This window comes from Danaus plexippus, chromosome 11 (assembly GCF_018135715.1).
Source record: "Danaus plexippus chromosome 11, MEX_DaPlex, whole genome shotgun sequence".
Classification (NCBI taxonomy): domain Eukaryota; kingdom Metazoa; phylum Arthropoda; class Insecta; order Lepidoptera; family Nymphalidae; genus Danaus; species Danaus plexippus.
In genome coordinates, this window is record NC_083544.1 from 5,435,377 (window position 1) to 5,461,443 (window position 26,067).

The window sequence follows — 26,067 nt, forward strand, 5'->3', positions numbered from 1 at the left end:
GGGGGCGTGCTCGTGGGTGGCTAAGCATCAAGTGTTAGGTTCAACAGGACGAGCTTCGTGTTTCTGGTGATGACGCATTATCTTCGTCCACTCTGAGAAGTAGACATCTGTTTGTGTGTATTGCTATTTATGGTTGTCTCAACTTGTATATTGAGATGTTCTGATTAAAAGTTTTGTCCTCTCCCTTGTAATATCCTTTGCGCTCTGTAAACGCATTGTTACGTGTCAGACGCATCTGTCTTATGCGTAGGTACCACACGGTCAGAGAACGAATTGGCGATGAGTAAGTTTTTACAACACATGGAACATATTTGCACCGTGAAGTCATAGGTTTTTTGAACATTCAAATTATGAAAGACAAAGTTAAATAGCAAAATTTTCTTGTAGCAGGATTTTAAAAAAGAACGGAGTCGTACAGTGTTCTTTTTTGGAATATAATTTACTATCCACAATATAACTACTTCAATGGAGAGAAGTCATTTTGTACCTACTGTTTATTTAATACAGAACCCGCAGCGTTCGAATCTGATTCGCAGCTGGTCAATTGTTAATATGAGTGAGGACTTTTGAGTGACCCAGCACCGGCGCCGCAGTGTCGATCGATAATAATTAATTTCCACCATAACAAGAACTTATCTAAGATCGATCTGTTTGATAACTTTGCGGCGTTTATGGAAGCATTCAATTCAAATATCAATACCAGCGCTGACAGTAACTCTTAATGACTATAAGCAAGCGCAAAATAGTATTGCACGAGTCGATGGCATATATTGTCCTCAAAGGACAAGACAATTGTCATTTATCACTATAACGACTGCCTTTGATGTTATCTTTCCGCCACACAAGTACAAGAGCACACAATTATAAATCGCACATAGATATGAATTTGCTATAGTTGTGTTTATTATCTAATCGTTGAAATGGAACGCAAGTTTTGCCTGTGTTATGTGAATGTGAACTCATTACCACAGCTATTGACCGTAGCCAAGGTGAGTTGTATGTTCATCGACTGAATTAACACCTCGGAGCTATTTACATTTTTCATCCATCTTAATGCATGGTAATTTGAAATGTTTTAAGCTTGGCGCCGGGATTTCTGTTTAAGTAACTTAACAGATAAAACATATCCGTAAATGTGCAAAGATACTTTACCAGGATCAATTTAAAATACCATAGTTGAGCTATACGACATACAAATATACAAATTGATAGTAATCTTGTTTTATAAGGTTTAATGTATAATGAAACATCTTTATAGAAATAACAAACACCTTTTAATAAGTGCTGGTGGGTCATTAAGCATGTAGTATGTTTAACGTTTCTTAAACAACGAAGCCTATTGTTCGAGGGGTCTTTAAATGAAAATATTTTCGTTAAGAAAGGTGACGGGTTATTTAAATTGTTTTATATTATTGATACGGTGAAATTTTGTTGACCTTATATCATTATGCAGATTAAAAATAAAAGAAAAGCTTTTCAAAGCCAGTACAGGTACCACTCACAATAAAGATAAAAATATTGAATGGAAATAACACGAAGCTTTGTGAACCACTTAAAGAGTCTTTTATTTCACGAATCTTTGTATTTTGCTTTTAAAATTCTTTTTTTTTTTTTTAAACAATAATACTGATGTTTTTGTGTAGTATAAATATATTTTTATTATTATTTCTGAAGCAAATCTATGAAAGTGGCGATATAAATATCTTTGGGATTTGGTAGTTAAAGCTATAAAAATATATTGACGTACAATTGTATTATATACACTATATATATAAGAGGTAGTACTTGAGATCAACAGTACGCCCTATTACCAAATGTAGACACATTTTCAGACATCATATACATTAATGGTAGTTTGTAGCAAGAAATTATGTACATGATAAATCAAAATTCAATCAGTTTAGTTAACAACGTCTTAAAGAAAACATTGCTGCAACTTTGCTCGACCCATATTGATAACAAGAAGCATCAACAAACACTTGTATCATGCAACGAAATTAATTGAAAACTACTTCACATACCCGACTTGTACTGTAGTAATTTTTTTTTCAATCATTAACAAAGTAATTCTTTATAATAACTAAAATAGTCGCGGTATTTTTTCAATACCATTGAGTTGAATTGTTTAAAACAGATTCTCCTGCGTATTTAAACCTCAACGCAAAAATAGGGGTCTTATAAATTCGAGGTCGACTTTTGTGTGTTCGTCTATGACATCGTAGTTCTTAAATGTCGATGTTGATGAGATTTTTTTTAATTTAAAAGTCAGTTTTTTTGCAGTGTTTTTCAGTCCAGTATTTGGTTAATATCGATGCAGTTATTTAAGAGATCGCCTCTTTTCCAAAATGCAGTAAGGCTATTTCGGCATTAGATTATCTGACTTGACACGATCAGCCGATATGATAGCTAAATGACAATAAATTAAGATTTTTTAAATTTAACAATTTATTTATTATTTAAATTATTATTTATTGCTTAGTTAGCTAGTTTTAAAGCGATAAGTAATTTTTTTATATAAATGTAATTATATAATATTAAACTATTTATTTAAGTAAAAATATTTTTTTAATCACTTTACAGCTGTTTATATATCAAATATTTATAAATAGATGAAAACCAACGTATATCATTGATTTTATAATAATATACTGAATATTAATTTGTATGTTATTCTCCAAATATATTTAATATTTTTGTTTGCATATTTAATAATAATGTACCCAAAGTTACGTTATATTTATATTTTAAAGATATACATATGTATAAATTTGTTTGGGAGGACGTGTTACTTAGGCAGGTGATAATTTTGTTAGCGTAAGTTTCAGCAAACTTATGCAATACACGGCCTGTAAGTAAACGCCGGCGACGTATTAAAGTAAAACCCCACGTTATCTTAAAGAGAAACGTCTATGAGTTGTTTAACATTCTTAGACTAAACATTCTGTATCGTCTGAGTAAAGAAGCCGCTGATGTCATGCGCAAAATCTAATTGCGATGAATCACAAGCTTTTACTGCGATGCACCGATAAGCGTATTCTTCGTGTGATATCAGTGGTTCCCTCTGCATACCGAGGCCCACGTGTTACTGAAGTTATTGATGGCAGCAGTGGGCGCATAATAACTGGACCGATTCTAAAGAACGCTCAGTCGTTTATCGTCCGCTACGGAGAACGCATGCCGTTCTGTATTTGAAACCGGTACGCCGCGAGAACACATACGATAAAAAAACATTGTTGATATTTTGAACTATAGTTTAATATTAACAGGACGTATTGTGAATTAAAGTGGGTCACGTTGAATCAATATTATTCAAAAGGCTGAAAGTGAAACTGTAATATCGACGAGTGCAGGTGCAATGTTTACTTCTTTTATATACGCTAACTTAAATCACGTTCCACGATGTTCAATACGTATTTTTTGCAAATATACAAATATGTGTTGATTACATATTTACATTAACACGATCTTAAAAAGCCGGTAATATGTATATGAAAAATACTTCAAATAGTACTGTTACGTATTACTGGAATAATTAGGAATTATTTGATTTGATTGAAACTAAGTTGCTACCAACGGTTAGTTAAAGCAAACGTGACAAATTTTGTAAACATCGTTAGTGTTTAGTTACACAGTAATTCTTATCCTCAATTCGCAAAATAATTTCAAACTAGAATTAAGTAGTAAACGATCTGATATCACACCTTATTATTGTACTCACCAAAACACATTTTTTTAGGTATTTAACATACCTATTTATAATTAATATTATTTTTTAAATATAAAATGAAATCCAACTAATATAAAATATATCAAAATTTACGTACAATTTAGGCGACTGTATAGCTTAGCATGTCGACCAATCGTTCAGTAATTTGTTAACGTTTTGACATAAGTGCAAAGACCGGTAATAGTGGCGAAGGAAGAGCGTCGTTAGTACGAGTGAAGCAGGACCCACTACTTGCTCTATTGATTAATAAAACGCCTTTATTACATAATGACATTCGCGATGGATCTTTTAAAAATATTTAGAACTGAGAATAATTTCGAAAATAATTCAAACTTACATTAATTTTTAGTATTTTTTCTTTAAAAAAATCTTTTATTGATCGCCTGAATCGATCGCACGTCAAAATTATATGGGCGTGTATTAACATGAACAACTTCATTAACAGTAATCACGTAAAATTTTTGACTATCTCTGGAATTTAAATTTTTATAAAAAAAAAAAATTATATACTTACTACAAATTCTTTAATCGGGATGATTTTTAGTAAATTTGTTAGTGCTACGTAAAAAAATTTTTTTTTAGATTAAGGTTTATTAATAATTATTATTATTGTAACGAAAAGAATATCAAACGTTTACAAAACAATATTTGGTCATATAATCAATTAATTCTCGGTAAATTTCAGGTCGTTTTAATTTTTTTTTTAGCAGCCTGATTTGCAAGTCTGCAACATTTATAAATATATCATATAAAACAGAAGCGGCAAATCTACACATAATTAACCAACCACAATTAAGGGGCCAATGAGAAAAGATAATAAAACTAAATATATTGATTTAAAAATTATAACAACCTTCGAATTTTTATTACCGTTCAGAAAACTGAACATATTTAAGGGACTCTGCCACGGGCAGTTTTTGTACCTTTTGACGAACAATTATACTTTACGAGTTGGCTGTAAAAATGTCCAATTAAAACATAAATCTTTACTACGCAATTGAATACATGAATATTTGCTATTCATTATAATAATGAATACAGGTGCATTCAGAAGTAATATTACTCTATATTACGGTACTTATTTTTACAAGCACCCTTTGCATAGTTACTATGTAAAGGAAATTAGCTGTAGAGTTTTATACGAAGTACCTGTTTTGAGGCAATTACTGGAAATCGTATAAAGTATACACGTGAACTGAGGCATTTTAACACTCGACATTTAATATTATGTATGTTGTATCTACAAAACGGTTTTACATAATTTAAATAATTCTTTCTTCCCATAAACTGCAAGCTCAAAGCGTATAAATAGAAACTCCTTCGTAAAGTGACGTTTAAAATATATTACAGAATGCTTATTCACCGATTTGAGTAAAAGCGAATTGGGAAAGAACTGGGACGCAGTGTCCCGAATCGAGGGTTTATATTTTGGTCGTTTATATTTGAAACTGAATTTAAGTATAATACAAAATGTATAACATGTCAGATGACGTTAGCATGGCTAAGAGTGTGATAAACATAATGCTTTCGTTTCACAGTACTTGAAAACGATAACAGGAAATACCTGCACAAAATACCTAGTTATAAGAACAGGCGTGCATTACATGCATGTAATCGCAGAGATGGCTGAGACACGTTTCATTTATTTTACTTAATAAATCTCGACTTTCTAGAACGATACATAAATTATTAATAACAACGCCGCAATGATATTCAAATCAAAATGTAATCAAATCATGGTCAAGGGCCAGACAACGTGGTCCCACGCCATAAAGTTTACATTATAATGAAATAAAGATATCGGGAGGTAGACTCAGATTCTGAATTTAAAGTATAATCGCTGGAGACAGTGAAAGTCGTATATATTAACGGTATTGGAGATATTCCCTGTTCCGTGACCCGTGATTGTTGACCCTGTACACGGAAAAAGTTAATCATGAACCAGACCCGCACTCTGTTACTATGAATTACGACGACATCGATACTATTTCACGTGTCCGTTAAATTGAAAGGAAGTTTTGGTACCTGTTTTGTGTGTATGTGATCTTATGTCCTTTGAATTCATATATTAATATTCATTCTCTGTTTTCAATATTCCTCTGGAATTAATTATGCGATAACATTAAGCTGAAACAGTTGTTTTATTCATTTTCTTGGAAAGAAAAATGTAAAATCTCTAAATTGTCCAAAGGAAGTCGCTAAAGCTCGCTACAAAATTCAATTCAAGTTACAACTCTTAAAATAAAGAGCAAAACATTTCAGGAATTCTATACAATGTCTAGAATCACATTGAACAGATTAAACAGGATCTTCTGATGTATGTTTCTGAGAACAAAACTCTTAGCTGATAGTGGTGTCGGAATCAATTCTAGAAGACATCGCCTATTCACTGTTTTATGAATTAAATAGTTATAAAAATGATCGTAACTATCAAAAATCTGCAGTAATTTTTTAAAGAATTTCATGGTTTAGATCAAGTAGCTGCAGAAACAGGACAAAGATCATTTTAAGAATTTATATAGATTTTATACGTCCTGGCTTTTTTATTTATATTCCATTAAAAGTGACACTTTTGGAATGAACTAGAAATCTACGTATCGAGAAATATGTGTTTAAATTTATTTACAAGAAAAATGTTATCTTATTCAGAATTACGCATAGACGGACAACAACATGATCTATACGCATGTAACATTTTTGTTCCATCAAGGGTTAAATTCTTTCAAACCGTCTACTTCACTTCTAAGTCACTTTTTATGTACATAAATCCTACAAGAGAAAACCAGTATAAACACGTGTAAATATTCATATGCACTTATATATTAATAAGATACTGTAAATCAATATATAAATGTGTAATAAATGGCAAAAGATGTAAAACTTTATTGGTCCATCCTTCTTAAATGACTATATGGTCAATCTGTCACATATCTGCATACAATGAGAAATAGAACCACACACGTGTAGCGACATTGTAGCTTTAAACCTTATTAAGGATCCAGCCAGCAAGTACACTAGACAGATTTATGACCCTATAATATTAATTGTTTCAATGAATATTGTACATGGAAGAAGGAACAATCATTTTTACTTGACCCAATCTCAACTAATCATAGGCCAAGTTCAAGAAGCAAGGAATGTTGCTGGGAAATACAATGTGTGCATGCAAGCTCAATTTAAAAAGAATTCCCGTATGTTACGAGTAAATATAGATTCTTTATTTCAATTCACATTTATTTACTAATGATTTAAGTGGACCCGTTCGTTTTGTATCTATTTCGTTATCCGGAGAGTGAATCCAAATTAATTATATATATATTTTTTGTCCTAGAGATTTTGACGGTGATATATCGTTCAGGCATTTGTATTGGTATCTGTTGGTATCTATTCGATGTATTCAGAATGTCCGACAAACCTAATATATATCATTGATTTGGAGATTAAAGTTGCATCTTCATTATATTGTTGTTAGAATGTGAAAGTTAAAAACAGCTTTTTTATCAGCTACCAGTAAACCTTTCAAATATTACTTATGTCGTATTTACGATAAAATAAATTTATTTCATCATAAAGCATATTTTAGCCTAAAATAAACAAAACATTCTAAATGTAAACAAAAATGTTAATGTTAAATTAATGTATATCTAAATTAAAATGAAATTTATTTAATGAATATATTGTTTGTGCATCTCGAAGCTATAAATTAAGATATTTATGTGAGTTTCCACACAGTTTGAGAGTTATGTTAAAAATTTCGTGAAAGTACGTAAGTGGTTGAGATAAAGAAAAACATTTTACAAATTGAATAACAACCTAATAAAAACCTTATCTTAATTCAAAGCCGCTTGTTGTTTTAATTAAAAACTATCACCAATGCATACCGGAAACATATTTGTTATACACAATCGAAATTGTTTTTTTTGTCGTATTTTTATGTAATAATTATATTACATAAGGCGTGTTCGATTTCTTAAAATATGCATATGTTGCATTCTATAACAAAAACTTTCGACGATACCAGAATAATCAATACAATATAAACACGTAATATACAAATTAAAATGACTTTTTTACGTTACGTATCATGAATACGAGAAACGAAGTGAAATCATTCAAGTAGAAATAGATATAAGTTACAGAAACCGAGTATTAGCTAATATTACCTTTGGAAATGATATCACTTAACTCAATATTACGTCTACATATACGTAATATTGATGTTTGATACTACGCAGCTCGCCACAAGTGCACACGACTCTCATTTCTTCCGCGGAATTAATACAATGGTTCTACACCATACGGTTGATTTGAATTACGGTATTTCCCTTATTATAAATATTTTAAAATACATTTTTATTTTTATCTTGATTATTTATATTCAATCTTTTATAGCAATACTTAATTGAAGCCTTTAGTTTCAACGTCATTTCCATTTTGAAACACTACGTCTGCTTCTTATATCTGGAACACGAACCGTTTAGGTCCTTTGTTATTTAATCGACGCTACTTTAGATTTAAAATAGTTTCGTAATTCCGACTGTACCAAGTAAGGAATAATTTCATATAATGTAAGATGTAATAGTTGTTTAGCGCTTACATTTTAGTATTAGGTATGACCGAATTATCACCATTACGATACATGTCTCGTTTATAATAAAATCACAAAACACAATACATTGAATAGTTATACATGTATTACGTAACGACTCAAAAACGATAACTTTTTTCATTTACTCGACAAGAACCCCATCAATATTTTATCATTAGTTGTTTTAGATGAAAATCGTATAAGGCGTTTAATAACAGTTGTTAATTCGTAGGTAATATTAAAAATGCACAACCTTAACGGACTCTGCTGCAGTATAGCTGAATTATATTGGGAACATCGAGCTCTAATTACTTGTAACGCTCCAACAATCTCGGGGAGCGTTGTATCTAAATGTCAATTGTAACCGCAGTTTTTGTTATAAAGCACTTCTAGTATTCACATATCACTCAACCGGACAAAAATTTGGATTTAGATCCACTACATCTTTTCACCAACTTTCGTCTTTTGGGCTACTTTTGTAATTTGTGAGTCTTAAATAAACAAAAATATTCATAGCGCAATGTATATAATGAAAATCTTTTATTATTTTAAATAAATTAATTTAATAAATCATGTCATTTATACTCCTTTGTTATACTTTGTCTCCCGCAGGTCGTCTTAGTCATGTGGGTTCGTATTGTGGGATCAACAATTGGAACCCACGCAGATCTGGCATCAAACGAAGCGCTTGACGTCTATCCCTTTCGAAATCTTAACGATTCATATCTATTAATTAAATAAAAAAACTGTCCTTTAGTTTCGAGAAAAGGCTGTTGGTGATATTTTACATTTACTTTACCATTTCTAATAGATGTCGACATCAAAATAAATAAATTAAGACATTAAAAATCAAGTCAATTTTGATCACATAGTTATGTGAGTACCGACATAAGTTAAATCACCTGTACTTTGATATTTCAATCTGTTATAAGATGTATAATAACCAAATCTTAACTGGCAGTTAGTCGTAAATAATTGAGTAGTTTTTCGAACTTTGACCACCGAGAAATGTTAATTCGACAAAACGTTCAGGTGCGGGCATCAAATATCGCTATGCGGAATATGAGTTCGCACTGCGAGTACACACTACTATGACTGGCGCCGCTTTGCCGCTAACGGTAATACGAGATGCCTAACTTAACTTCACTTTATGTCATCTTTTTCCATACAAATAAGAATACTGGCTGACTGACAAATTTTCAAAATGCAATAAACGGTTTGAATTTACTTTAATGGTTGTCAAAAACTTATTTGGAACTTTTTATCGGAGTAACATTCTTACTAAATTAAAGCTTGACGGAGCATGACGATAACTTGCAGAACAACACTGCTTTGTTGAAGCACTTACGATTGTCCTAAAAGAGAAACGATATATACTCTCCAGTTTCGTCCGATGACAAAAACAATGTTGTATGAAAGGGAGAGTAACGAGCGATGATTCCTGCTATGGAATTCAATAAATGTTAAATGCTTTGATAAGTGTAATGGAAGTACTCTTAAGGATATAAGTGAATACTTAACAGTATCGTTGAAAGTTTTGTGATCCAAAAGAATTATAACGCTGAATCACGAAATCACGTTTGAAGCAAATGCATTTTGAAATGTTTCCGTGCCAAAACCTTAAGTCGAGCCAAGGCATACGCAGACGTGATCCATCCAATATCTAATAATAACCACAAATATCGAGACACATCACCGAAGTTTCGACTGCTTCTTGCCTATTAAAAGGTATTATGTAAATACGGATATCCTTTATTCACTAGCTTACTTTTATATTGTAATCAGCAAGCAACGAAATTAGAGCAGAACAGGGCTTGCATTTTAATCTGTGTGATTAAGTTTTATTATTTGCTGCACGGCTAATGATATATTTTCATGACAGGCAGCTTTAACATTCCTAGCTTTCACAAGTCTACTAAGACTTTTGATATTTATTGTACCAACATTATATTTATTGGGCATGGTCTAAAAAGTTGTTGTTTAAAACATGTACTCCAATAAAATGTCCATAGATATTATTACAACACAGTTTGTAATAAGTATTTAGAGTTTTTTTTTATGATGGCGTATAAATGACAACAATTAACATGTAAATTTATGTTGCTTAATATTATTTAAAGGTTTTATTTAGGCATGTATGTATTATATAAATGTAAAGTTTTCGTGAAAGAAGAATCCATAAAAAATACGAATTTATTTACATTAGAAGAATGAAAGTCATAAAACCTTTACTGCTGGAGATCTTGCCAAATTATTTCGTATGTATACTATTGCCAACCACTAGGACATAACACAGTTATTTAAGGATGCATTTGTTCTCTGCGTTATGGACTGCGACAATGTGTGACCTGGATTCATATCTGAACATTATATAACAAAAGACTTGGCTTTTGAATCGAAGTAAGATATTGGAATTTAAATAAATTATTTTTATTAATATTATATAAGAAGCATTTCGTTAATTGTCTATAATATTTTTGTATGTGTCACTGCAAACTGATTAATTTGCATTTGCATTTGATGTTCAGTTATTTTTAAATACCATGTAGTATCGCTTAGCTAAGGAATTCCATTTATGTTAACTTCATTGGCCACTTCTTTTCATATTTTAATATTATTTACACAGAATATATACATTATACAGATACTATAGAAGTACCGTTCATTTTATTCTAATTTATAGAAGTACCGTTAATTTTATTCTAACCCCTTGTATATATAGATAGCTATAAATAATGAGATATAAGTCATACTGACCTTTACGGTGTTCGGTAATGTATATCCAGAAATAAACATGACGAATGTAGATTTCGATAAAGCGTCACAAACGATAATCTCAATGCAGCCACATAAATAAACGGTAGCCGGATTAAATGACAAACATTTTTTTTGTACGCTCCTTTATTGTCCGCTACGTTGATGAAATGTTAGGGACGAGACGAGATAAACAAAGGTATAGCGTTCTTTCCTGTTATTCAATTACTCCTTGACATGAGATTTTAGTTTTCCCCGAAATTTTAAAATACATACGTCACATAGATGATGAATAAACTTTTTAAAACACACCAAACATAACAAGATTCGAAATTGATGATTTTAAAAATGTTGAATGAATTAAAAATATAAATGACGAGATTGTAGTTACGGAGAACGATATTTAGAGCCAAATTAAATCTCATTCATGACGTTATAAACAGAATGACGGTAACATAGCGTTACTTCATCTGTTTTTTAGTCGAAACAATTTTATACTGAAGGTCAGTTTTGCTATTATGATTGTTTACATAACTTTACCTAAGTTATTGGAGTCGAGCTGTCGGTTTTGTTCAATAAATCACACTGTTAGGCGAATTTATCTAAATTTTCGGGGAATAACCGACACTTTTAATTGAAATAGCAGGTATTGTAAACATCCTGTGGAAAATACGATCTAATCCAGGTCTAAGCGTCAAGGTTAGGTATATGTGAGTTTGGCAAAACAGACTGTTTACCTGCACATTTTTATGAGCCAGTTTACATTGAGCATTCTTAACATTATTATCAGCAAATATTTCACGTCGTAAACGATATGAGTTGTTTACCAATACAGCTCTCCTTATTCAGGTAGCCAAGATGATAGCAATTATAATTTGTTCTTACCTTTTTTATTTTATTTCAATAATACTTGACTACTTCTACACTGCTAGGATTAAGATAAAATGTATCAATACAAAACAAAAGTATTCGTCAGAATTTTTTTTGCTTACCAAATTAATACATGACCCAATGTTTGATCATCAATGTATGTCGTCATAAGTAAGACGCGTTTGGACTTTATCTATTTGACATTTCAAAAATACAATGCTTGTATAAATACTATTAATCTTCTCGTAGTCATAAATATATCTTAATATATCACTATTTAAGATTAACAAGCTGGCACGTTCTCATGAACTTAGCGATAAGACGACTGGCGGCTTCCTCATATTAAGAACAAATATATGACTATATATATATAAACAATAACATTGGAGTGTATGTTTGTAATATTAAAATATACTAATTTATTAAATGTGTATGGAGGCATGCACGGTACATTTACCAAAATTTATTCACAACTTTTGTCAGTGAGTTTGTTTCAGCTAAACTCTGAAACATCTGGATCGATTTTGAAGGGACATTCGGTGGTGTTATAAAAATGATATTTTATTTTAGTTAAAATAATAAAGAATTTATAAGCGGACGGACTCGAAAGTAAATCTAGTTTCAAATAAAATCAAAAAAATGTAGTCATGAAGGTAGGCGTCGTGTTATATAATTACTATACAGTTAAACTAATTGCTCCAATTAAAAATCATTTTACTCAGCTATAAGTATTTTATCGGTCTCAATGTTGTACTCGTTATTTGTATTAAGAAGTGCACTAATGTAGCCACTATTATAAGTGGGTACTGTAACATCAGTTTAATGAAAATGCCCCGGAAGGTATTCCCATGGGCACAAAAACGAGTACTGCTATTGTTCAGGGTTTTACCCTTTACAAAAAGTTATATATTGGATTTGTTTACAACGGGTTCAAGTTAAATTATCCATTTGTATACATATCCATCCAAATCCGATGAGTGTCGTAGCATATTTAAGGTTTTATCCGGCTAAGTCGACATTATAGTAACATTACTTTTATTGTGTTTGGCCTATTGTTAAAAATGTAAGCAAAAAAAATCTTTCCAAATCCCCTTACACCGTTACCAAAATTATTCGAAGCGATTCAATATCCAGATTTTATTATTCCATATTCGTAACCGCAACCAAAAACCGGTAAAATCTTATTAACATAATATCTTTATTAAACATTTAATATCCGTAACTTGTCCAACATAAAATACATTTTTAATATAAATAACATTTTTCATTAAATTATAAGTAATTACTTTAAGAAGTAGAATACACATGAGTGATTACTAAAACGTGTCAAGCCTCACCCTCGTTACATTTTAATAGATGGCAAATAAAATCTAGACAGTTGTCGGATGTTTTACATTTACGTCTACATATTGTATCGGCTTCTTGTAACTACAGGGTAATTAAAAATAAAAACAGCCGGGCGCCAAGCGTCGGCTAGAGTAACCTTGACCTTAGCGATGAACCAAAAATCCGTGCAAGTGTTTTGTACCCACCACTGGCATACGTCCAGAGCTTTCTAAAAACGGGTTAGCTGCAATGTATCAATTAAAACCAACTGTCGGTGATGAGCACTTGCAGTAGGCAATAAAACTTTGCCCGTCCAAACTCACTAAACAACATCCACAAATTAAAAATATGATTTATGTTCTCAGCGTAATTGTTTTATAAAACGATATCAGATGCTCGCTTTTAGCCATTCAATAATTACATGTTTGGGTTCGTGTTTACGATTCGTATTAGAATTACAATTTGAGCGTTTAAAAAGTTAAGACGTAGTTTTTTATTCCAATTAATGTAGCAGCGGTGTAGTTAATCGCTTTTATACATAATTTATTGTACATTACTCACATTATCTGTTTTATAGATGCTAATTAAAGTCATTATAAAGTTATAAAGTGTTATTCCAACATAATGAGAATTGAGGATATTAAAAGAATAAGATACATTTTGCTAAGTCGTAATCTCCCAGTTAGACGACTAGTGTAAACATAAAAAGTAAATGTTATTGGTTATTCCACAGTAACATTTAAGTGCTAATTGAAGTAACAAGATTTTACGTATTTTATTTCTAAATGTTTTTGTTGGGAAGGAAAAAATCTTGTATGTAATAATTTCGCGTTACTTTTTATCAGTCTTATAAAATTCAATACGGAACTTTATCATTTCAATTAATCTTCTTTGATAAGATATAATAGGAATGCACTTATTTTTATGTCTATTCTTTTATTTTTATGTTAATACTTATGAGAAAGATTACTATTGGCTTGTGAGCAAATAATTGGCATATTTAGTTATTATGATTGTTTAAAGTATGTGGCTTCTGTTTACGTCACCAGCATCTTTATATTGATTTTTATTATTTATTTATACACACATAGTTTTATTTTTCCATATGTAATATATAACGTATTAAAATTTAATAAAATATTTAAATCAGATCACTTGAAATATACATATGTAGCATAAAATTGAGCTAATGAAGTTATTACCATTCTTAAAAGATAATAAAGTGTATGTAAATAATCTTATGCTTTCAACCCTTTATAGTTTTCTAATACAATTGTATACACGGAATCTGAAAAAAAATAATTTCTTAAAATATGCAGTATGATACAAGGTCACTTGATAAGCGGTTTTTAGAAGCATACAACGCAGTACGCGACAGATATGGAGAAACAAGATACAGTATAAAAAAAAATAATCATATGACGTACGAGATACGAAATGAATGTGGCAATTAAATTCATTGAGCGTTGGATGTCGCATCACAGATACAACTGCACTATAATTAGACCACTAGTCAGGTTTCTCTTACGCAGCTCTTCATTCCATTCCTGGCCCATATACTACAATATCACTTGGCAAACGCCTCGTAAAAAGTATATTTTAATTTGGTCTCGACTTGTCTTCGAGTTATAAAAAATACATTTTCATATTAATTACCCTTTGATCGTTATTAAAAGTCTGTTATGATTCTTTATAAGAATTTTAAGGCATGTTTAACATGATCTTTTATATTTTTTTATATCTCTGCAAAAAAATAATCTTTGGAGACATATGAATGCTATTATTATTTTATATTACTTAAAACCCTAGATTATTATAGATGAATCTTTGTATATTATTTTGTATACAAATTTTATTATTTCATTCATATAAATTTTTTATGTTTTATCCCAATGTTATCACCTTGATATTAATATTGTCTCTTCCATAATGATGTTTACTATCGAGATGATTATCCATCAAATTATGACAGACGGATAGTGTTGTATCACTGTGACTATTTCATATTTTTAACAATTTTACAAAAGTCTGGGAGGTCCTAATAATTATTTTCGAAATATTTTACAGTTCCAGAAAATCAAGGAAATAAAAAAACACCTATTTGTATTCTCTATCTGTAACGTGAAATTTGAACTTACCTTTCATTCATATTTTTTGCTTCATTAATCCCTTTCTTAGGACCACCATTAAGATTCGGAAGAGCAAAAAATTTAAAGATATGTCAGAAAATTCTTCGAATCCATTATATTCTTATATAGGTACATAATTGTGTGTATTTAAACATGTCTGTTGATGTTGGTTATATAATCAACTGTGGAATGTCATCCCATTCAAGATCAAATTAAGGAGCGAGGACATTTAAAGATTAAAGGTGATAACTTTATTTCTTACTGAATTAACTCCTATCTTATATTTTAAACCAACTTGTAGAAATAAAAAGATTACGTTTAACCTGATCAAAATAACATAATTCAATATGCTAGTTGTTTTAAAGTTTCTTTATGTTTTACATTAATAATCCAAAATATGTTTTGATATATATTTATAGCACTGATTAAACAATATGTAGGGCAATGCCACCAACACAACACCTACATGCTAACTACTATTAAGTGACCGGAAATTACCAACCAATCGAAATTATTTTCTTTATCCGCACGTCACAGAGGTGTATAATTAAATAAATCTGTTTATTTAGGTATTTAAATTGTTGACATTGATTCCCTTCACCGGACAGGTGCCAAAAGCATCAACAAATAAACGTTTATTAATGTTTTTGGCATCTATTTGGTGCATATTTAAGTAGATTTGATAAAATTGTCGGTACAACTCAACCCACGTAATCGGATTATTATATCAAGACAATCTATAATTTTCTCCTTTATGGCCCTTTATGGGATGTAAACTTTGTTGTTTAATATGAAAATGAATATCGTAAATAGCAACAAACCGAGCAATTCTGGAAGTCTCGTCTTGAATGACGCATTCTTCAAGCTAGTATAATGTTCATAAATGTATCGAGATCGTCTATTGTTTATCAACCTTGGCTGTAATTCAGCCGCGATAAGCCAAGAACGCTATATGACTTTCGAGTCACCGCGGAGTCAAATAGTTGCAGCTACACGACCGCGGCGTGCATAAGATTAACTCGATAATAATGTCTCTAATCTGTTTACATAGTTTGGAATTTTTTATGACTATTAAAACAAATAAATGATGTTATGTAATTGTGTTTATCCTATGAGCTGGAACCACAATGATCAGGCAAAATACTTCATATTTTCTTTTATATCTACTATAACATGATTAAGGAGATACTTTTAACTTTATAGGTAAAGAAACTCAGGAGTTCTGTCACTTTTAAAGTAATTGGTTCTTATTAACAATTTTGATACAAGGTGCACTTAGCAACATTCCCCTTGGCCAAATAGAAACTAGGCTAATGATCGTCCGTTCTGAGTATTCAATGGCGCCATAAATTGAAATACACTATCGAATCATCAATCGCAAAATAACGAACCGTTTTATTGTGTCAGGCAAATGCATAAGGTGCAGCCGGCTATGAAGTCATAGCTTTAATGAAAATGTTTTATTAGTTCCCCACCAGTATGTTTGTACATCCAATAGACTATTCTGCATAATGTTACCTCAATAATAACATCTATTTTAAGATAAATTGGCAGAAATATCTGACATACGCGGTAACTGACACGGGCAGACAAGGAGCTGTTAAAATAATGTTCTGTTTATTTCGTAGAATTAAAAATTTATTCACTAGCAATTTACTTGATCATTTTTCTTTTTAATAATAATAAAATGATGTCGTCTTATTAATTCAATATAATGGGTATACAGAACAATTCAAGTAACGTGATTTGCGACAAAGTGAACAAAAGAAAATCAAAATAATTCTATCGTTTTGTATTCCAGCGGAAGAATTCCATTTGTCACAGCCGAATGTTTTCTCAAATTAAAGAAACGTAAGCGGCAGATTTTATCGTTTTGTTAATTTTCCTGTTCCATTATAATGCAAAGAACATTTCTTCACAGTAACGCTATTATGTACCATGTTAAATAAATAGTGATTCATGCGAAATGTGACTGGCAGTAAGAGTTCTACGAACAGTTAAAATTCGCCCTCAGAGCGTCTTTGATTAATCCGAGCAATTAATAAACCGTGAAATAATTCGTAATATGATTCACTTGAATGCAATCATTGATATGAATATATCATGAGATTTATTAAATCAACTTTATACATGGACGATACTTCTAAATAGACATATTTCTGTTTCACGAATTAGATTACGGTAGATTTACAATAATGTCTCAGGCATTACTTGGTATAGAAATATTTAGACTAGAGTTTAGTGGAAATATATTTGATACCTTTAAAAGCGAAATTACCTTGTTGACGGATTTTGTTTCTATGTTTTTTTAACCTGTCATTGGTTTAAATCATATCAAGATGTATTTTTACTAATAATTTTCTCCTAAAAGTTAACGTGTCAAGGCGATGGATAAATATTTTAAACATGAAATATCTTTTTTTATACACTCTTCTTGTATACAATGCATGTCTATTTTGCTTATTTCTGATAGACTCGTAGGCTAATACGGCTCTTAGTTGTTATCAAACCTGCCTCAACCTTGACAGACTGGACATGTTACAGATTAAACTGTATAAAGTCAGAGGTGTCAACATGCTAGCCTTAAACATATTACATTAATTACACAGCGAAAATTTTTTACAACTTATAGAATAAGAACGTTGTGTTATATTCCTTACTAGAATTATATTCTTACTTTTGAAAATTTCGTATATTTTATTCGCACGTTTTTTTTTACTGAAAACATATCTCACAATCACCTACCTGAAATGAACAATAAAAATAGTATAATGTTTTTTGTATCACTCAAAACTTTTTTTCTCACAAAACAAAATGTTTTTAAAATCTCTGAAAACATTTTATTTATAATTTAGTTATTGTATTCATATAAGGAAAATATAAATTAATTTAATTTATAAACGTCGCGGCATCCGACACAATAATTGTTCGAAATGTCGAATGCTCTCAATATTTAAACGAGGTGTCTGTATCCCAAAATTAGGTCGAGGCTGTGTCCATTACGACCTAGAGGAACGGCACTGGAATTAGATTCGCATAATGCACACTACATGCGCTGTAAACAAATTATTACGCGAAATGAAGATATGCCAATAAAATTGTTACGGCAGATGTTTTGATTTTATATTACTTAGAAACAATAAAACGTCGGAATATTTAATGCGTAAATAATAAACCAATATATATGTGTTTTAATGTTATTACAAAACAGAATATAGCGAGATAGGAAAGTACCGTAGGAAATAAATTTAAAGAGCGCTTGTAGGTCTTGAGATCCTGTTTCGTTTGGGAGAAAGTAAACACGCCAAATTTTGTATAACTACGATATATTAATATCATTCGAATTAGTAACTTCAAATCTACAACAAATACGGTATTTTAATAATCTTTGAATTTGTATGCAATTTGTCTTACATGAAAGATAGAACTGGCAACAAATTATGCAACAAAGTTAAACATTTGCAAGGGGAAATAACCTTTAAAAGCTATAATGAAGAAATGCGAAAGTTTCACACAATGTTTATTTAGCGCATCACTTACATATGTAACTTCATCTTTTGGAAGCCTTATGGGACAAAGAATGCTAATATACTATGCTCACACGACAGTTGGGAAAGCTGGAAAACAATTTAACAATACAATATTTATGGTAATGATCAAAGAAAGTTGCTGATGTAGGCCACAGAGAAAATCTGAGCAAACTACACGATATGTGCATTGGTGAGCGTTCCGGCTCGTGCGCATGTGGCAAAATCTAGACAACGTTAATGAATGTCCTGAATTTATAAAACTGTTAATATATTTTTATAAACAAAGAAATCAAGTTTCAATTGTTAAAAATAACCGACGTATGTAGACATTACGCAGTCCGGGCTCTCATTTCACACTTGAATTGTATTCCAAAACAAATGTAATACTGGTTGCCACCGTATTTACTGGAGTCATATTATGTGAGAATCTCAATAAAATGCGCCGTAAGCACCTCGCTGGCGGGTCCGGTAACAAAGGGTAATAAGTCTTGGGATCGACGTTTTGAGCGACGACCTCACCTGTTCAAAATGCCGTCATTCTGAGACTAGCCGCATTCACTTTTCTTCCAGACAGCCGAACAGCAAAAATAAATAACGAAGGCCGAATGCTGTTTTTATTTCCATGCCCACCTGGTTTTATGTTCCAACGTATTTCAGATTGTTTTGAGCATTCTTTCATAACCTAAGCTCCGTTTAAAGACTCCACCGGTCGTAAAGACCACTTTATGTCGGCACATTTCGAAGTCTCAATTTAGATGTTACGTAAGCATTTCTAGAATATTAAACAGCAATAATTATTGACAAAACTTTAATGATAACACTTTTTTTTAATGAAGATTATATATATTTTTTTCATTTGATTTTACATACATTTTTTGCTTATTTAAGTTTACAAGAATATCTGATAATTTAAAATGACAGGTTGACATTTATTTCGAAAGACATTACTGAATAAGATTTGTATGACTATTGTCTGATGCTGTAATTGGTAAATTATTTTATAATCATGCAAAACAATAAATGTTGGAGCCGATGCGCTTTAAAATTATATTTGTGCAACATAATGAACGTATAATTAATACTGCTTATGCATAACATGATGCACGATGATATCGAGTTCTCTAAGAGTGTCACGTCTAATTTAATTTGTTGTCCGGCGATAATTTAGTGACGTTAATGTCGCGTTTTGGTTCGTCTCATTACATACAATGAGAACAAATGTAGATCACGTGACGTAATATCAAAAATATATATATTCTAGTACATTATGTTTCTTCAATTAAGTTATTTTATGCTTCCGCTTGCACAATAAAATTAAGCGTTCGTATATTTTTAAATGTAATTTCATAAGAACAACTTTTATAAAACCGTCCGTCTCGGTTGAGTGACACAAATCCTTTCACGAATATATTTGGACTACATGTTTTTGACAAACGTTAAAGTCGACAACTTCGCTTGGCTCCAACAAAGACAATAAAATACGTACATATATATTTGAAAAATAGACAGTCAAATGACGAGTTGTATGCGTTATGCAATGTTCATACATGCCGGCCACAGTAGTTTATTGACATGACAGTTTGCTGTTTTGTTAAATGTTTGATTTATGACTAGAGACCCACGACAAGCGACTAACATCTTTACGACAGTTTCTGTAATTATCATAAATCGTTTCAAACCTAAAAACTTTCATATGTTTATTGTGTATTTAATATTATTGTTTTCTATACTCATCCTCTCACCTGAGCTATAGACTTTTGTTAGTAGTTATAAGCAGTTTAGTAAAGATATTTTATTATAATATTTATTTAAATTTTAAAATCATAACTAGCGTACTGACCCAAGTCTATTCAAAGTGACATGAGGAATATTCTATTTAGTAAACTGATAAAAGTCAAAACAATGACTTTTATTAAGAAGATAATACTGCTTGTGTTGCTTTTCTTTCAATAGAACAACTACGTCACAACATCCTATATATATAAAAAACATAAATAATATAAAGTAAAATATGTTATATGTGCCTGACAGCATTTTATACTTTAAAATATCCTAGTTAGTGTTGTACTCAATAGTATGACAACAACATAATGACGGCGTTAACATTTATGAACGGTTTTTATTGGACCAAGACCCGGTATTATAAGGCACAGCGTACACAGATGTCGCTATCTTATTGATCGACGTTCAATCTCAAACCGTTAAATTTATATTTGTGTGGAATAATGTCTGCAAACCGTTGAGATACTTGTATCGAAATTGATTCGGTTGGATATTATTAATTAAATTTAACAAATATAAATTAAAGCTACCCGTTGGAACTTTTTGAACGTTAATATCGATACCAAAAATCGGTCTCATAAATGACAAAAAGATATTTTTATCTTGAATGAGATGCGACATATTTGGACAAAATGTAGTTACACGGCTTGTCAAGACGATGTAATTAGCGCTATTGTTGGTATATTTTTTGTATTATCAGCTACCTGCGTGATCAAATTGGTAGACACATCCATCAGAGTTGATGGGAGTCAGATAAATCAGCATCAATCGGCTGAACAAGTGGACAACCTTGCTGATTCGAACGCCATGACTCATTCTGTACACTAATATATTGCTTAAAGGCATATAAATATCATAATTAGTGACACGTAGACAATGCTGAAGCACTCAGAGACCCCATGAATAAAAGATACAACGGAATGATAGATCCAGCAGATAGGGGGCATTCACGATAGAGTTCCATTCTGTTTTATTTCGTTTAAGGATTTCAGGGTGAACCACACATTCCAGACGGTAACGAAAAAATAAAAATTCCTTTGTTTAAGCTCTTTATAAAATTTTCTAGATATTCAATGGCATATACTAGTTTTTCTATAACGCCATATCGTATAATTATTTTTAACCACATTGTGCTTAAATTGTTGAATGTATATGAGCAGCTTAATTTATAACGTTACGAATCATTTCGATGAAGAACAACGTTCCTAAAATGGTATCACACACTCGTATCTGCACACATTACCATATTAATTAAACGGGCGTGGGAATTATCGTATTCCGTAGTAAATTACACAAATACCGCAATATACTAAAAATATGAATGTGAATCATGTTCCATTCAGCGTGGAGACGAGTGACGCAGCTTTATAGCGTACCTCGGTCGGGCGATAAAGGGAATTTCTACGAAATTATTAGATACCAGTTTTACGAGTATCCGCCATGGTTTTGCATCGGTGTTTGTTATGTTTGAAAACAAAACGTAATTTGTGTAGCGGCTGCTGTATCTTGTTCAGATAACTCAATGCTCCCGAGACTATTCCGATACTTACGTTATCTTACAGCTGCTTAGGAAATCATTATTATTAATAAAAAAAAAAATCTTCAATAACTTACATGTAACTGATAGTTAAACAAATTAAATGACGGTAGTCATGCAAAGGAGGAAATTTTATATTTTAGAAAACTATTACTATGATATAATGAAAAAAAAAATACAAATATCTTTTTTTATTTTTGAAAGCAAGGATGTAATGTTACTATTATGTCAAATTTATAGCTATTCTTATTGTTTTACTAATTATGAATTCATATTTTGAATGTCGATGAACCAAACAGGTTAGAGGCGTATACAATATTTTTTTTCCTTTAAGCTTTTGATAAATCAAATACTAATGTAAAAAAAAAATGTGACTATATTATTTTGTAATTAAGTCTATATTTAAAGTCCACATCGGATTCAACAGGTAAGAGTGTTATAGTGTGTTTTAGAATTCTTAATGACATATATTATAATTATATATTCCGAGCTCTGACATCATCTATACCAGAAATACTTATTATCATGTTTATAACTGTGTTTAATGAAATTGTAATTGTAATTACCACCATATGGAATAATGTTTTTAAAGGTTGACTTTAAACTTCAATTAATCCTGTTTTATTATTCAGAACACCTCTAGATTACCTTGTCCCATAGCGTGTCTGACTCATAGTAATGTCATAAGTGAAATCGGGAACCATTTAAAGACTGCTATTATTCAGTACCGTCAAATGCATTGGAAAGGTAGTTAGCCGCGAAAGTTAACACATAGAGTAAGATCAAGGGGGAACTCTACGGACCGCTTTCGCTAGCAAATTAGTATGGTGCAGCTAGTGAACTGATTTATAATAGAGATATATACTAAGTATCCTCTGCAGGGTACACTATATACATGCTGTTCAGAATTAAATAAAATAAACATAACAATGTCATGAGTCACGATAAGTCATAAATATTTATAGAAGGTTATTTGTAATGCAATTGTTGCAATTCGATTCACTCCGTCCACTTTTTAATAAGTATAACAAATAAGTTATTTTTATGAAATAATATTTTTGTTTCTCTTTCTACATATTATGACAAGATGTATATTTTTATAAGTAACTGTATTCAGCACATTTGTTGGTGTATTTGAATAATTATTACGAGACTAATACTTTGTTATATTTTTATATTAATAAATAAAGTAACGGAATAACAAAAAATATATACCTAAAAAGATTTTTTATTATACAAATAAATTTATTTGTAAAAGTTTTTTACTTGTGGTATAAATTACAATAGATTTGTGATTGACGTGTTGATTCCGTTCAGAAATTGGTTCGATTTATTACGTGGAGTTATCACGAGATCTCTCGACATATGTCGACAGCACCTTGATATCATCTCATCAAGCCCGGCTCATTATAATAATTGGAACGCTGTTCCGTGTATCAAAAAATTTTTTGCTTAAGTGATGTAATATCAAAATTTAATATTCATATAGACTTCCTTTTATTCAAGAATAATATTTGTTCGAATGCATAAGTTTTTGTACAATACTTTGTTTAAATACTCACAGGAATTGGAAGTAGAAACCAAAAAAATATGAAATTTTAATGCAATTTAGTATGTTCCGCATAAAAAAAATCTCAGTACGCCCTAAATATAGTTTTTAAATAAACGTTTAGAAGAAAAGGAATAAAAAACTTTTTAAATGAATTATTAATATGTATAAATATTTGTTTTCATAAAACTAAGGTTTAGAAGTTATAGTTAATGTACATACATACCTTTTTATATAAGGGTATGTTAATGTACATACCTTTAATAACTATCATTTCATAATTTGTTAGAAGGAAGATCTTCTCGGGCCTTATCAAGTAATGAAGATCTATGTTTATAAATGTGTAGGCGGTCAAGTCTGCTTATTGTTGTTGCTTGTTAACACAGAGGTTCAACAGTTCAACCTCTTAGAGCCATGAGTCATGGAATTGTTTTAACATAATCCTCTTTAAATTCTCGGTAAATGGTCAAATGGTGGTCAAATTGAGGTAAAAATAAATATTTTTCAGTAATATACACGACCATTTCAATTTACATTTTATTGTTGATCTGGACGAGGTGAAGTGACGTTGTTTTTGTAACTAGCCTTTAATTATGTTTCCAAATGTTTATTAGATTCTTGTTATTAAAGATATAATAGCCTTGTTTCAAGTGGTTTGTGTTTACTTGTGACATTCCAAAAACCTCAAAAACGTGAGTTGGCTAAACACCAAAAATCACATATTTTCTTATTGCTTCACTAATCTTTGTACAGAATGAACAAATTTATACTTGACTAAGCTTCGCCGTTCCAACCTCCTGAGACGTGTACGTTTTACTCAAACAAATTTAGTAAACCAAGCGCAATATTTGATAATATTGCTTTGTGGGCAAGATTTTAATTTATTTTGTCAAAATGTGTCATAGAACACTTCACTTGTTTATGATGTACTCCTTATTTAAACAAAAATACTCTTGAAATTCATCTTTAAAAAAAAATATTATATATTAATTTATTCTTAAAAAAAGATGGAGGATATATTTCACAATACAGAAAAGAAGATAAGAGTAGTTTCTTTGATAATTATAATTTCGAAACGTGCGAAATTATCAGTGAACGGAAGATTTATATCTTAATGATTCCATAGATCATGTTCTCAATAAAGATAAGGAATTGACTCAATTTGTATGATCATTAATTAAAATAATATTTTGTTACATTGCACATAAATATACATAATAAATTGAAGTAAATGTGTTCAGGGGAACACGAGGTGATCTTGTCCGACACTCATCAATTAATGTATCAATTTTAAACCATAATATAATTGTATGTAAACGAATTTATGTATCTAACAATTTGTTCTGAATATATGTCATTAAAACTCGACCTAAAGAAACTGCACATCATGAAGTGGAAAATAATAAGAATTCCAACGCCACGAATGTACTTGAATTGTATATGTACAGGCATTTCAATAATTGCATTCACAAGTGTCTTTATCCCGTCAACTTCGGGATTAAAATTGTGGCGTGCGTCTTGTTAAGTGATGTTATATCGATTGTATTTTAAATTCATTAAGATTCGATTGTAATTTGCAAAGTAAATTATACGTAATATTAACGAAACTAACAGTTTTCCTTGTATTACTCGAGTCGTTTAGTATAAAACGTTATTTTAATTTTGCTGCTATATTCTTCATACCTCTCAAGGGTGCTATTCATTTCAATTATAATTTAAATGTACTTTTAAGTATTAACACACTTTCGAGGTACTTCTATCATATGATTAAGAAATCACTTTCGCTCTTGCACAATTTGAATTTTGGAATTTTAAATTTCGTTATAACAAATAAGAACGGCTCGTATAAAGACAAATTTATATGTTGTTATGTTTGGATGTATCCATGTATCCGTGTATGTATGTATGTACATGTAGAGCTCCGGCGCCGCGTCTGTCAGCGGTTGGCAGGTTAAACATTTGGCTAAGTTAATTATAGCAAGTGGAAAATTATTTCAACCGTTGTAGTTAAAACCATTTTCGCAATATTTATTTCAACATTTTACTCACGAATTTTTTAGTAATTATTTATTATTGTCTTAAATATATTACAAGAATGAATACAACACAGCCTTCATTGTACAATTCTTCTAAAACAAACTTATAAACCACGTATGTATACCTATGACTTAACTTATATCTATTTATTTGATGAAAGTATTTGCAAAATTTATTTATATGTCCATAAAATTAATAAAACATTTGTTTCATAGTTTTTTGATTTGGACATTTGATT

The 26,067-nt window shown here is 30.7% G+C and overlaps 2 protein-coding genes across 4 annotated transcripts in view; one reads left to right on the forward strand and one right to left on the reverse strand.

The window, feature by feature from the left end:
* The window catches only part of LOC116765789 (synapsin), a 49,440-nt gene that overhangs the window by 7,567 nt on the left and 15,806 nt on the right, over positions 1-26,067 (reverse strand). The gene's annotated exons all lie outside the window — the stretch shown is intronic.
* The window catches only part of LOC116766016 (tissue inhibitor of metalloproteinase), a 29,773-nt gene continuing 6,833 nt past the window's right edge, over positions 3,128-26,067 (forward strand). Inside the window, exon 1 of the mRNA XM_032655670.2 lies at positions 3,128-3,350. The gene's annotated coding sequence lies outside the window, so the exon portion shown is untranslated. The remainder of the gene's footprint in view (positions 3,351-26,067) is intronic.